Here is a 15,242-nt window from a genome sequence, read left to right on the forward strand (position 1 = left end):
TGTCTTGTGCTAATTGAATGACGAGGTCCAATTTTTTTTATTTGAAATGACCTTTCATTATAGAAATTAGTAAATATAAGAAGAGAAAATATTTTGTATAAAAAAATACAATTAAATTTAAGTAGTTCGTGTTTGAAAATAATAATAAATTTATTTATTTAAATTTTACTAGCCTAGTTAATTTCAACTTAATTAGAAAAGAGATTTAATAATCAATGATTTCAAAAAAAAGAAAAAAACAATTTCAATTAATTATGTTTTCCTACCTATAAATAATACCTCTCCATGGAAGAGCCGAATCTACCATAGCAAACCATATCCTGTGTCTCTTGAAAAACACACCATGACAACGTCCTTACTAAACAAACCATTCTTCTCCTTCTTTCTCCACATCCTGTTCTTGCTCCTTCACATATTCAACTCTTCTTCTTTCTTTGCTTTAGCTGAACACACTTCCTCCACAACTTCACTATTTGGTAATAATAATACAGAAGCTGAGGCTCTTCTCCAATGGAAAGCCAGTCTTGACAACCAAAGCCAATCTGTCCTTTCTTCTTGGGTCGGCATCAGCCCTTGCATTAACTGGATTGGAATCACCTGTGGCAATTCTGGAAGCGTCACCAATTTGACACTTGAAAGTTTTGGTTTGAGAGGTACGCTTTATGATTTCAACTTCTCATCCTTCCCCAATCTTTTTTGGCTTGACCTTGCTGATAATTCTCTTTCTGGAACCATTCCACATGAAATTGGAAAATTAAGAAACTTATCTTTTCTATCTATTTCTAGCAACCAACTCTCTGGTCCCATTCCTTCTTCTATTGGAAACTTGACAAGCCTATCCAAACTCTATCTTTGGAGTAACAAATTCTCTGGTTCCATCCCCTTTTCTATTGGAAACATGACCATGCTCACTGTTTTAGCACTATATCAAAATAATCTCACTGGTTTCATCCCTTCTTTTATTGGAAACTTAACAAGCCTATCCGAACTCTATCTTTGGAGTAACAAACTCTCTGGTTCCATTCCTCAAGAAATTGGGTTGCTAGAGTCTCTCACTAAACTTGACTTGTCAAATAATGTTTTAACTAGTAGAATCCCTTATTCCATTGGAAAATTAAGAAATTTATCTTCCCTTTACCTTTTGAAAAACCAACTCTCTGGTTCCATCCCTTTTTCTATTGGAAACATGACCATGCTCACTGTTTTAGACCTACATGAAAATAATCTCACTGGGATCATCCCTTCTTCTATTGAAAACTTGACAAGGCTCACTGAACTTAATCTATATTATAATAATTTATCTGGATGTGTTCCTTCAGAAATAGGACAACTTAAATCGCTTGGGATCTTGATATTACTTGACAACAAATTTCACGGCCCATTGCCCTCAGAGATGAACAATCTCTCCCATTTGAAGTTATTGTCTTTGGGTATCAACGAATTCACGGGTCATTTGCCACTAGATTTATGCCATGGAGGAGTATTGGAAGACTTTACTGCTTCCTACAACAACTTCTCAGGTTCAATCCCGAAAAGCTTGAAAAACTGTACTCGTTTATACCGAGTAAGAGTTGATTGGAATCAATTAACAGGAAATATTTCTGAAGTTTTTGGTGTCTATCCACATTTGAATTATATTGATTTGAGTTACAATAATTTTTATGGTGAGCTTTCTTCAAAATGGTCGTAACATGACAAGCCTTAAAATCTCAAACAATAATGTTTCTGGTGAGATACCACCAGAGCTTGGGAAGGCTACTCAATTACGCTTGATTGATCTGTCATCAAATCAGTTGAAAGGAGGCATCCCAAAAGATTTAGGGGGTTTAAAGTTGTTGTACAAGCTTGTTCTTAACAACAACCATCTTTCAGGTGCCATTCCCTTAGATATTAAGATGCTTTCCAATCTTCAATTCCTTAATTTAGCATCTAATAATCTGAGTGGATTGATTCCAAAACAACTTGGGGAATGCTCGAATTTACTGTTGCTGAACCTCAGCAGTAATAAATTTAGAGAAAGCATTCCAGGCGAGATAGGCTTTCTACTTTCTCTTCGAGATCTTGATCTTAGCTTCAATTTCCTGACTCGAGAGATACCGAGGCAACTTGGGCAACTGCAAAGGCTGGAAACTCTGAATGTCTCTCACAACATGCTTTCTGGACGGATTCCGAGCACCTTCAAAGACATGTTAAGCTTAACAACTGTGGATATATCATCCAATAAGCTACAAGGCCCCATTCCCGATATCAAAGCCTTCCACAACGCTTCATTTGAGGCATTAAGGGATAATATGGGTATATGTGGCAACGCCAGTGGTCTAAAGCCGTGCAATCTTCCAAAAAGCAGCAAGACTGTTAAGAGAAAGAGCAACAACCTTGTGTTTTTGATTGTACTCCCTCTTTTTGGAAGCTTGCTTTTAGTGTTTGTTGTGATTGGAGCTTTATCCATTCTCTGCAAAAGAGCTAGGAAGAGAAACGCTGAGCCAGAAAATGAACAAGATCGAAACATATTCACGATATTGGGCCATGATGGGAAGAAGTTGTATGAGAAGATCGTTGAAGCGACAGAGGAATTCAACTCCAACTACTACATTGGCGGAGGATATGGAACTGTTTATAAAGTAGTGATGCCAACAGAACAGGTGGTTGCTGTGAAGAAACTTCACCGGTCACAAACAGAAAAGTTGTCCGATTTTAAAGCTTTTGAAAAGGAAGTTTGCGTGTTGGCAAATATTCGACATCGAAATATTGTGAAAATGTATGGATTTTGCTCACATGCAAAGCATTCTTTTTTAGTTTACGAGTTCATTGAAAGAGGAAGCTTGAGAGAGATTATAAGCAGTGAGGAACAAGCAATTGAGTTCGAATGGATGAAAAGGCTAAACGTTGTGAAAGGGGTGGGTGGAGCTTTATCCTATCTACTGTTAGGAGATCCAAACATTCAAACACACACAAATTTACGTGGTTCGGCAACTTGCCTGCTCCACGGAGCTATTGGTTTGTATTAATCAAGCTCAAAAGCAATACAAACAACAAAACAAGGAGGAGGAGAAAACTTCTCAACTCAACTCAACTCTCACCCTTAGCTCTCTCTCTGTATTTCTCTCTATTTCGTAGTGCACCTCAGCTATCAATGGCACTCTCTATTTATAGCTGAGGAGGGAGATGATTGTTCAACAATGGTGGGCAAGTTAGGCACCTACCATTTGACTATAACTTCAACCATGTCATCCATGGCTGCCACCAACCATGGTTGCTACCGTCCATTTGTGTCCACACTCATAACAATCTCCCACTTGGACACAAATGGTGTTAATTCTGTCTTTTAATCTTCAAGACCCACTGAAGCTTTACACAGCTTCAGTTTATCGAGAGTAACTCCTTTGGTTAACATGTCGGCTGGATTCTTGCTTCCACAGATCTTTTCAAGTAACAGTTGTTCATCGTCGAGTAATTATCTAATGAAGTGATATTTGATCTGTATGTGCTTTGTTCTAGAGTGAAATGCTGGATTCTTGACAAGGAAGATTGCACTCTGACTGTCACTATACAAAGTACCTTTTCCATGCATCTTGCCCAATTCTTGCAGGAAACTCTGTAGCCATACTATCTCTTTTGCGGACTCTGAAACTGCAACATATTCAGCTTCTGTCGTTGAAAGAGCAACTATCTTTTGCAAGGTAGAACTCCAAGAAACAGCAGTGCCTCCTAGAGTGTATATATAACCTGTAGTACTCTTTCTGCTATCAACATCTCCTGCTAGATCAGCATCTACAAAGCCTTCAAGTTTCAAACCGCTAGCTGTGAAAGTAAGACATGTCTCCGATGAGCCTTTTAAGTACCTCATAATCCATTTCACTGCCTCCCAATGCTGCTTTCCAAGATTGCTCATATATCGGCTTACAACTCCCACTGCATGGGCAATATCTGGTCTAGTACAGACCATGGCATACATCAAGGAGCCGATAGATGAGGCGTATGGAATCTGGTCCATGTATCCACGTTCTAGCTTAGTTTTTGGTGACTGGTCTCTACTGAGCTTGAAATGATTCCCCAGAGGTGTACATACTGGCTTAGCATTATCCATACTAAACCTGCTGAGAACCTTCTTGACATACTCTGCTTGTGAAAGCTTTAGTATGCCTTTGTCTTTGTCTCTGATGATTCTCATGCCAAGTATTTGCTTAGCAACTCCCAGATCCTTCATTTCAAACTGTTTTGACAATTGTTGCTTTAGCTTGTCAATCTCTTCCATGCTGGATCCTGCAATCAATATATCATCCACATATAGCAGTAGAATGATATAAGAGTTGTCAAAATATTTGACATAGCAACAATGATCAGCCTGACATTTTGTGTATCCCGTACTACACATGAAGTTGTCAAACTTCTTGTACCACTGTCTTGGAGCTTGCTTCAAACCATATAGGCTCTTCTTCAGCTTGCAAACTTGACTCTCCTTTCCTGGTATTGTAAACCCCTCTGGTTGTTGCATGTAAATATCTTCCTCCAACTCTCCATGAAGAAATGCTGTTTTTACATCTAATTGTTCAAGATGTAAATTTTCTGCAGCTACTATCCCCAGGACAACTCTGATTGTTGTAAGCTTCACAACTGGAGAAAATATCTCAGAATAGTCGATCCCTTTCTTTTGCTGAAACCCTTTTACAACAAGTCTTGCCTTGAATCATTTGCTTCCATCATGCTCGGTCTTTACTCTGTAAACCCACTTGTTTTGCAAAGCCTTCTTTCCTTCAGGCAGTTTGGTTAACTCCCAAGTCTTGTTCTTCAGCAATGACTCCATCTCGTCCTTCATGGCTAACTCCCACTTGCTCGAGTTTCCATCTTGTAAGGATTCTTCATAATTTAATGGTTCACCACCATCTGTCAATAAGATATAATTCAGTAGAAGTGTGAACCGTTGTGGAGGCTTTATAGTCCTTGAAGACCTGCGAACAGCTGGTTCACTTGGCTCTGCACTATCTTGTGTAGAAGTGGTGGGTACTAAAGTGCTTGCACTGTCTTGGATGGACTCTTGAGTGGTAACATCAGGAAGCCCTTCTAATTGTATGAATTCAGATTTCTGTGGGCTCGTATCTGAATCAGTTATCTCTAGTTCTATACTTGATTTGTCTTTGTACAAAACTTTCTCGTTGAAGATCATGTTCCTGCTTCTGATAATCTTCTTGTTCTGATCATCCCAGAACCGAAATCCAAATTCTTCATCTCCATAGCCAATAAAGAAACATTTCTTTGATTTGGCATCCAGCTTGTTGCGAGCATCAGAGTCTACATGCACATAGGAAACACACCCAAAGACTTTTAGGTGAGCAAGCTGTACTTCTTTTCCTCTCCAGACTTCCTTGGGCAGTCTGAACTCCAAAGGTACTGATGGTCCACGGTTGATCAAGTAAACTGCAGTATGAATTGCATCAGCCCAGAATGTTTGAGGTAGCCCAGAATGCAACCTCATGCTTCTAGCTCGTTCATTGATGGTCTGGTTCATCTGTTCAGCAATACCATTCTGTTGTGGTGTGCTTGGAACTGTCTTTTCCATTCTGATACCGTTGACAGCGCAATACTCCTTGAAACCTCCATCAATGTATTCTCCTCCATTATCAGATCGTAAGCATTTCAGCTTCAAACCTGATTCAGTCTCAACCATAGCCTTCCATTTCTTGAATGTGTCAAACACATCAGATTTATTTTTTAGAAAGTAGACCCATACCTTCCTGCTGAAGTCATCAATAAAAGTGACATAGTACCGAGAACCACCAAGAGATGCTACTGGAGCTGGTCCCCATAAATCTGTGTGCACCAGTTCTAGTTTTCTTGGTCTTAAGGTCCTGCCAACCTCCAAGAGATGCTACTGGAGCCGGTCCCCATAAATCTGTGTGCACCAGTTCTAGTTTTCTTGGTCTTAAGGTCCTGCCAACCTTTAAGAAACTGAGCTTCTTCTGTTTTCCGAGAACACAGCTTTCACAAATGTCTAGATCAATATTTTTTAACTCTGGCAGCTTTCCCTTTGACTGAAGTATCTTCATCCCCTTTTGACTCATATGGTCGAGTCTACAATGCCATAGCTGCGCCTGATTTTCTGCTTCAGTAGAGGCAATTATATCTGCTGATCTTGTGGTCATATACAGAGTACCAGTTTTCTTTCCACGAGCCAAAACCATTGCTCCCTTTGATACCTTCCACATTCCTCTAGAGAAAAGGATTGAATGGCCACTATCATCAAGTTGTCCTACCGAGATCAACTTCTTCTTTAGTTCAGGAACATGCCTCACATTTTGCAAGTTCCATATAGATCCATTCATTGTCTTGATTTGCACATCTCCTATACCCACAATATCCAATGGTTGTCCATCGGCCAGATAGACTACCCCATAATTTCTAGCAGTATAATTTTGCATCATTTCATGGTGTGGAGTACAGTGAAATGAAGCTCTAGAATCAAGAACCCAATCATCAATAAGACTATGTACTGCAAGGATCAAAGCATCTTGTACCTCGTCTGTAGTGGCGTTTGCAGAATCAACTTCAGGTTTATTCGGTTTTGTACAACTCCTCATGAAATGGCCAGGTTTGCCACAATTCCAACATTCAACCTGCTTCCTGGGTCCAAACTTGCTTTTGCTTCTGTACCTGGATTTTGATCTGCCTCTGGATAAGCCTCTATCTTGTCTCCTTCCTCGAGTGTTGATGTTGAAAGCTGAACTTGAACTTGAGCTTTCACCTGAGTCTTTCCTTCGTACTTCTTCGGCTAAGATCAGGTCTCGAATGTCATCATATTTTAATTTGAATTTTCCGGCTGAGTTGCTTACGGCTGTTCTCATACCTTCCCAACTACTTGGAAGTAAAGCTAGCAAAATAAGTGCTCGAATCTCATCATCAAACTCAATTTCAACAGACGACAATTGATTTGTAATGGTGTTGAAATTATTAAGATGTTGTGTAACAGAGGTGCTTTCTGTCATCTTCAGGTTGAACAGCTTCTTCATCAAGTGCACTTTGTTATTTGCTGATGGCTTCTCATACATCCCAGACAAGGCTTCCATCAATCTTGCTGTGGATTTCTCTTTTGTAACATTATGAGCAACTCTTCTTGACAATGATAGCCGGATAATGCCCAAGACTTGTCTATCAAGTATTTGTCAATCTTCTTCTGACATGTTTTCTGGCTTGCTCCCCAACAGAGGAAGATGAAGTTTCTTCCCATATAGATAATCTTCAATTTGCATTTTCCAATATCCAAAATCAGTTCCATCAAATTTTTCAATTCCTGCAGCCTTTATTTCATCAGTCATTTTACTCCTTCTCGGATTTGAATCTCAAAAATCTGACCTTACAGATGTGTCCGGAATGGCCAAAAATGCTGGAAACGACACTGAGATCACCCAAATCGGACTTCGGATGGCTCCGATTTAAGCAATCAAAGTTTGGGATAACTGGATGCTGCAAATGAAGCCACGTGGCAGGCGGAATAGTCGCTGCGCCACAGCGGATCAAAACCCAGTTATGATGACGTGACAAGCTGACGTGTCAGACACGTAGGCAATGTGGGGTCCACCAAATCTGACGTGGCAGATCCACGGAGATTTTCTTCTGACGTGGCAGTGATGACGTGGCAGTTGACCATGTCAAACGACTGATGTGGCAGGTGACGTGGCTGATGGCGTGGCAGAGTCGAGTTGCAGGAAACGGTGAGGAAGACGCGTGACGCGCATACGGCGCGTCTGTGCGCGTGGACAGTACTGGTGATGGCGCGTGCAGGCGCGTGCGGGCATGCAGGACGTCGGATTTTCGCCGGGTTTCACCAGTGGATTCCTCTCGTCGTCCTCGTCACGGTGGTATGTTCAAAAACACGTTTTGAGAACTTTGATTTTTGAGTTTGGATCAAACACCCTCTTTTTCAAGAACTTTCAAGAACAAGCTCTGATACTAGTTGTTAGGAGATCCAAACATTCAAACACATACAAATTTACGTGGTTCGGCAACTTGCCTACTCCACGGAGCTACTGGTTTGTATTAATCAAGCTCAAAAGCAATACAAACAACAAAACAAGGAGGAGGAGAAAACTTCTCAACTCTCACCCTTAGCTCTCTCTCTGTGTTTCTCTCTATTTCGTAGTGCACCTTAGCTATCAATGGCACTCTCTATTTATAGCTGAGGTGGGAGACAAGTTTCTTCTTTAGTCAACAATGGTGGGCAACAATTTCTTTATTTAGGTACCCACCATGCAACCACCATTGACTTTAGCCATGTCTAACATGGCTGCCACCAACCATGTTGTGTCCACACCCAACACTGTATCCATATTCCGCATATGAGAGCCTGTCCATTTGTATCCACACTCATAACATCTACACCATTCTTGCTCTCCTCCGATCATTCATCGAGACATTACCAGCAATAATATCCTTCTGGATTTGGAATATGAAGCACACGTCTCCGACTTTGGCACAGCTAAATTGTTGATGCCTGACTCATCCAATTGGACCTCATTTGCAGGTACTTTTGGATATACTGCTCCAGATGCGTAGCTTTATTTCAACATTAAGTTACTATATAATGTGTAATAGTGAAAATAATATATACTGTTTTTTAGCTTTTCTTATAGAGTCTTTTCTTTCAACTATTTGATAAAAAACCATGCATAATCATTTATTTTTTTTGAGCTAGCTTACACAATGAAAGTGACTGAAAAATGCGATGTCTACAGCTTCGGAGTGGTAACAATGGAGGTGATGACAGGAAGGCACCCAGGCGATCTCATTTCAGCAGTCTTATCACCAGGATCTTCGTCGTCGTCATCGATGCCACCGATTGCTCAACATGCAGCATTGAAGGATGTGTTAGACCAACGCATCTCGCTTCCTAAAAAAGGAGCTGCAGAGGGCGTTGTCCACATGATGAAAATTACACTTGCATGCTTGCATCCCAATGCCCAATCTCGGCCTACAATGGAAAAAATTTCTTTCGAGCTTACAACTAAGTGGCCTCCACTGCCTAAGGCATTTTGCACCATAATTTTGGGAGATCTCTGAATCTCATAGAGTATAGCTACTTCTATTCGATTATCAATTGGAACAATAATTATCTGTAATATGAATTTTATCATCGAACTTTTTTTCAATCATATTATGTTGGCACTGTTTCATGCGTTAGAATTTGCTGTTCTTTGCATGAAAGGTTCGAGAATATTTTGATTTTAAATTGAAGATCAATACACTACGGAATGAAATTTTAAGTTATAGCTGAAACAATTAAAAGAACAATGAAAAAAAAACACAAGAGCTTCAATAGGCAAAATAATCAACTGTATAGCAGCAAGACCCACTCTACCATCCAATGAATTTCCAACTTGATGTTGAATTTTCTAATGACATGAATTTCCATCGTTTCATTAGAAATTCAAACCCAAAGAACAGTCTATTGGTTGGTGAAACTTTCATTGCGGAATCTTGTAGATAAAATTGCCCTTATTCCCAATACAAGGAGACATAGACTATAGATAAAGGCTACCATTCAACCATGATGAGCAGGATTGAAGCTCCAATAATACCATTCAATGTATTTATTTTAAAAAAAATACATTGAATAAAAGTAGAAAAATAAATCAAATAATATAAATCAAATCAAATATAAAATACCATTCAATGTATTATTAACCCGCTTTAGAATGCAGAACACTATAATACTCTTAATATTTTTTTAAAAAATTAATATTAACCCGATATAGGACGCAACGCAGAACACTATGATACGCAATGCCAATTCTTTTAGAGAAGATTTGATAGGTCACTTCGAAGAGCTGCACCCTCTACCCTCCCCTTGCTCGAAGAAGTAACTGCTCTACATGGTACCACACATTCCCATTAGATACTTTCCATGCGAGCTGTTTTTGTATGATTTTATTACAAATCTTTCTTTCGGACATGCCCTGAAATGTTAGAAAAAATCCATGCTGGATCTCTTTTTTGGGGCTAAATCTGACGACCACCTCCTATCGTATTTCTTAAGACTTGTAGGCACACCACGTCGCATTCCAGATTATACAAATGCTTATGCTGGATGAAATGTTTCTCCAAGTCCTCCTACGTATTTCTTAGGGACTTCTAGGAGAGAGGCATGAAGAGAAGGAAAAATCAGGGTCTGAAAGAATCTCCCTACATGGTTTGCAAACGTACTGTCAATGGTTGTGACTGGGACTTCACAGAAGATCCTTATGAGAATGTCATACGGGAGTGCTGATATGTGACATGCCATGGAATGGTTTGCAGCTATCTGCTGCTGCTTCAGAGTTCAGTTACTATACAAACACAAAAGCTTGATCGAGTTGGAAAGCCAAGAGGGTTTTGATCTCTCTTTGTGCTCTTTTCAGCCTTTTATTTTTCTAAGGTATTTGCGTACGGATTAACCTTTTCAATGCTAAGCACAAGAAAAGAAACATTTCAAATTTATTGGCAAAAAACCAGAGGAAACATGTAAAAAGACATTACCTAGCATTGCATTACCATAGCATGAAACTTCAAATACTATCACATACAGATCTTACAAGCTCAGGACTTGAGTATAGTTTTTTATCAAATTTTTTGACTTGATTCAATTTCCTAGAGCCCTAAATGTCTGACTACACATCACGTAATTAAATATGATAATTCAAGTTGAAACAAACGGTATATTCGTATACTGGCTAGTGTAGCTTTTGAAGTCCTTTTTGAGGAAAGGTTGATAGCTAATTGTACAAATACAAAACAATTAAAAAATAAATACTATACTCCAACACGGAAGACAAGAAGAGTACAATTATATTGAAGAAGAAAATGTGAGAAAATAATTTTTCAATCCAGAAAAGAAATATATTAAAGACTTTTTATTAAGTATGAAAACAAAATTTAATAAGAAGGAACAAATTATAGTTTCTCTAAAAGCGAAGCCACTTAACAAAAATTGCATACATTGATTAATCTACAACATAGGCAAAGGATACAGCGATAAAATTTCACACCAGCATTATTTAAATTGAAGTAGAAACTCAAATTTTCTCCACTGTGAATCACCCCGGCACACTTAACCTCATGCTTCAAGAGGTACGTACTTGCCATCTCATTCCCTTTTGGCATATTTAGAGAGATTTAACTCTACTCTACTTACCTTTTGACACAGCAATTTAGAAACTGAAAGCAATGCATATGGGGGGGTATATAACAGGAAACAAAAGCGTTTAATTCTCAAATCATTGTCATGAACAACAAGATCTCATCAATAAAGAGCAAAATTAAACAACATTATTCATATCGACGTTGTTCATGGTTTTTCTCAGCAACCTGAAAGAAGAAATCAGAAAGCTGTTACCAGAAAGTTGATTCTTCTTCACTTCTCTTCAGTGTTTGCTTTCTCGAAAAAGGTCTTTTTAATCCAATCAAATGGCTGGAAAAGAAACAATTAAAACTTTAAGGTTTCATGTTCATAAATTGAGGAAAAGAGACACTATGGACAAAACATAGTTTGCAAAAACATTTTCTTTTTGTTGGAGTAGTGAAAGCGCATTTGCTTATGAAATTGAAGGACCACTGTTGAGATATTTAACTTAGCCTACACATAATCAACAATTATTTCCATCCATAGTCGTAAAAAAAAGTGAAACAAGAGCATTTGTTGAATTAATGTCTTAGAATCTGCTGACATGGAAGATTGGAAGAGTTTAGTGTTAGGTTGGTTGCCATTAATGTGCACCAACCATGTGCACCCATCTAAGATGTCAAAGGTTGACAGCCACCATTGTTGAAGAAGAGTTGAAGGTGGTAGCCACCATTGTTGAATAAGAGCTGGAGTTGGCAGCCACCTTTGTTGAAGAAAAGCCTCCATGGATGCCTATAAATAGAGGCATATATGAGAGAGTAAAATGAGAGAGAGATGTGAAGAGTTTTGTGAGAATGTGAAGAGAGTGGAGAGAAAGAGAGAGCTGCAATGGCAGCAGCCTTGCTGCCATTGCAGCAGTTGCAAGTGCAGCAAAGAGAGTTGAGAGTTGAGTACAAGAGGGTGTAATCTTCCTCCTCCATGTATTTGTTTTGTATTCTTTCTCTATCTCTAAATATATTGACTTTTCCCGTGAATGTAGGCGGTTTTGCCAAACCACGTTAAATATTGTGTCAGTGTGCTTGACTCTCCTATGAGCAAGTATCAGAACATCACCGGTCGGAATTCCCAACAATTGGTATCAGAGCTTTCAGTTTAAAGTGGTGTTTGATTTTGCTCAAAAATAAAAGTTGTCAAAATTGTGTTTTGACCATACCACTATGTAGAGGAGGAAGAGACGAAGCCACTGGTGAAAACCGCGTCGAAATCGGACGTCGAAAACCACCGCACGTGCCGGCGGGGTGACTGTCCACGTCATCAGCCACGCCAGCAATTCTGCATAGTCATCAGACATGTCACCTGACATATCAGCACTCTGACTAGTCAAATCACCACGTCACCAGACACGTCATCACTGTCATATCAGCACGAGTCAGCAGCTACGTCATCATGTGTGGACCCACTGCCACGTCATCATCCGCGAGCCTAGAGTGAGCCGAGCTGAGTTGGAGCTGAACCGAGCCGCGAGCCGAGGGATATGATTCTGTGTGGCGGAGTCTACGTGCAACCGGATCTGAGATTGAATCTGGACCACTGATCAGGCGAAAATTGTTTTGATGAGATCTCAGCCGTCTGAAGTGCGATTTAGACGATTTCAGACTTGTTTCTAGCTAATTTGATCATTCCGGATGCAATGGTATGGTCTGATCATTGAGATTAAGATCAGAAATGGCAATGGTGAATTATTAAAGAGAGATTGCCCGATCAGGAAGCATCTAATGATCATCATAGTAGTCGATGGAGCTGAAGAAGAAGAAATCACACATGTTTGCCCAATTACATGTGTTGAACTATTATGTGGGGAATTTTAATTTCCTTAAGGGAAGGTAAAATTGGGACACTCTGGACACCCGATCATTTGAATAATTTGAGGTGGAGAGTGAAATTTGATGAAGACCAATCTTGATGAATCTAAGCACTGGTAGTCTCGCTAGATGTTGAGAAATCAGGTATAAAACAAGGATACCCCAGGTCACTTGTAAAGGAAAGCCATGACAAAGCTAGTAAATGGTTGTATATACGAAGAGACAGTACGATGGATAGATATGGCCTAAGAAGTTCTGGCTAGGAGATTGGGTTTTAAGCGAGACCGTTGTGACCCCTCCAATCTTTCCTGGGAACTTACTTAGTGGAAGGATTATCCATACGGTGCTATTTTAATATATGTGACAGTTTGTTATGAAACTATTGAAGACTAGCAGGATGACGGCACAAAGGAACAGTTGGGTTCCGTATGATCAAGGATCTGATGGAGTGGTGATTTCTCCAAGGAAGTTAGATTCGGTGACTGTAATTTCTCAAGGGGAGAATTGATGAAGAACCTGATAATGGAAGAGAAATACAACAAAGGGATAAAGATTGGCACTCTATTTTGACTTGGATAGATGTTGTGACAGGATGAGCTACTGTCAAACATAAGCAAGGAATAGGGAGAAATTTTGAGAACCAAAATTACACGAGAGCACACGAAGATTGTGTAGGAGTACCTGGAGGATCCAACAAGGTACTATAATGAGACAACAGGTGCAAGGAGAAGAAGAGTTCCCAGATGAAGCTCAGAGCAGAGACTATGAAAAAGGTTGTACAACAAGAAGTCTTATTTGCTCTTAATAAAGGCAACAAACAAGGACATTTCTAATGCATGCAAGGATGGAAGGATGAGCTGTTGCAGATGCACCTAATTGAGGGGGTGCAAACGCCTGTGATAAAAGGTGACCGCCTATGATGAAAGGCGAAGACACTAAAGAGAGTTGGTGTGGGTGGAGCTATTAAGCAGAAAAAGTGTAGAAGCTCCAAACATAGAAATTGAGGTGGAGGATTGCGAGGAGTATACCGCAACTTTCTCTTTCTATGTAATTAGTGGCAGTGATCTCTCCCATAGTCCACATGGTGGTAGAGAATTTATGGAGCCACTTTGAAGCATCTCAGCTAAAGGAGGATACGACTGCCTATGAAAGGTGAAGACACCTTAAAGAAAAGGTGTGAGGGCTATGAGATGAGCCCATGATTAGACCGCTGCATGATGATGAGCGGAGACACCTTAGAAGAAGGTGTGAGGGCCGTGGAAGGAGCCCAGTTCAGAACGCCCCAGAGCCAATGTGATGGCTAGGTATGAGTGGACAGATGGATAGCCAATAAAGGGGCTATGATGAGTATTGAGACAAATGCAAGATTGACTTTCATGGATATTGCCCCCATACTAAAGATCAATAAGCTAGAAGACATTTATCTTAGACAATAAGTGGATGACTTGTGGAGCATTAAGACGCGGCTGCTATGAAGGAGCAGAGGGCATGCGCAGGTTCCGGGAACAAGTTGACTCTTGTCAAGGTGGTGAGCTCGGTAATGGCATTGTAATACTCAGAGTATGAAGACAGATATGGATCAACCTTTTATGGGTTGCCCCCATGGTTAAAGGTGGAAAGCTACCTAGACTCTTGAGACTAAGAGCGAGAGACTCATGGAGAAGTAAGGCGTGGTTCCTAGGGTGGAACAGAGGGCAGGCGCAACTCCTAGATGAGTAGACTCTTGGAAAAGTGGTGAGCTTGTGATCATATTGAGATACTCACATAATGACTGTCGCACTTGAAATATCCATTTGAGGGGGTGTTGTAAGCCTTGATATGAGGCTTGATGAATCATTCCGGACCGAGCATGGTTGAAAGGGAATGTTGTTCTAGAGACAAGCATTAACACTATTCAGATGTGATGTGGCAGACCATCTGGTTATAGTGATCCTTTTGTGTGAGAAAAGGTGTGCTTTGGTTACTCTGATGATTGAAAGGTTTGGCAAGTACATATAAACTTGGCCAAAGATGCTCTCAGAATGGAAAGATTGGAAGAGCTGCAAGATACAAGTTTGTGTTGAAGAAGCAAGAGGACAGTTGCCCAATATGAATGGCAAAAAGGGTGATTGTTAGGTTGGTTTCCATTAATGTGCACCAACCATGTGCACCCATCCAAGATGTCAAAGGTTGGCAGCCACCATTGTTGAAGAAGAGTTGAAGGTGGCAGCCACCATTGTTGAATAAGAGCTGGAGTTGGCAGCCACCTTTGTTGAAGAAAAGCCTCCATGAATGCCTATAAATAGAGGCAT

The 15,242-nt window shown here is 40.0% G+C and overlaps 1 pseudogene; it reads left to right on the forward strand.

Annotated features, from left to right (window-relative positions):
- Positions 1-300: 300 nt before the first annotated feature.
- Positions 301-9,258, forward strand: LOC105114315 (probable LRR receptor-like serine/threonine-protein kinase At4g08850; annotated as a pseudogene).
- The last annotated feature ends 5,984 nt before the right edge of the window (positions 9,259-15,242 follow it).

Source organism: Populus euphratica, unplaced genomic scaffold (assembly GCF_000495115.2).
Source record: "Populus euphratica unplaced genomic scaffold, PopEup_1.0 scaffold513.1, whole genome shotgun sequence".
NCBI classification, from domain to species: Eukaryota; Viridiplantae; Streptophyta; class Magnoliopsida; order Malpighiales; family Salicaceae; genus Populus; species Populus euphratica.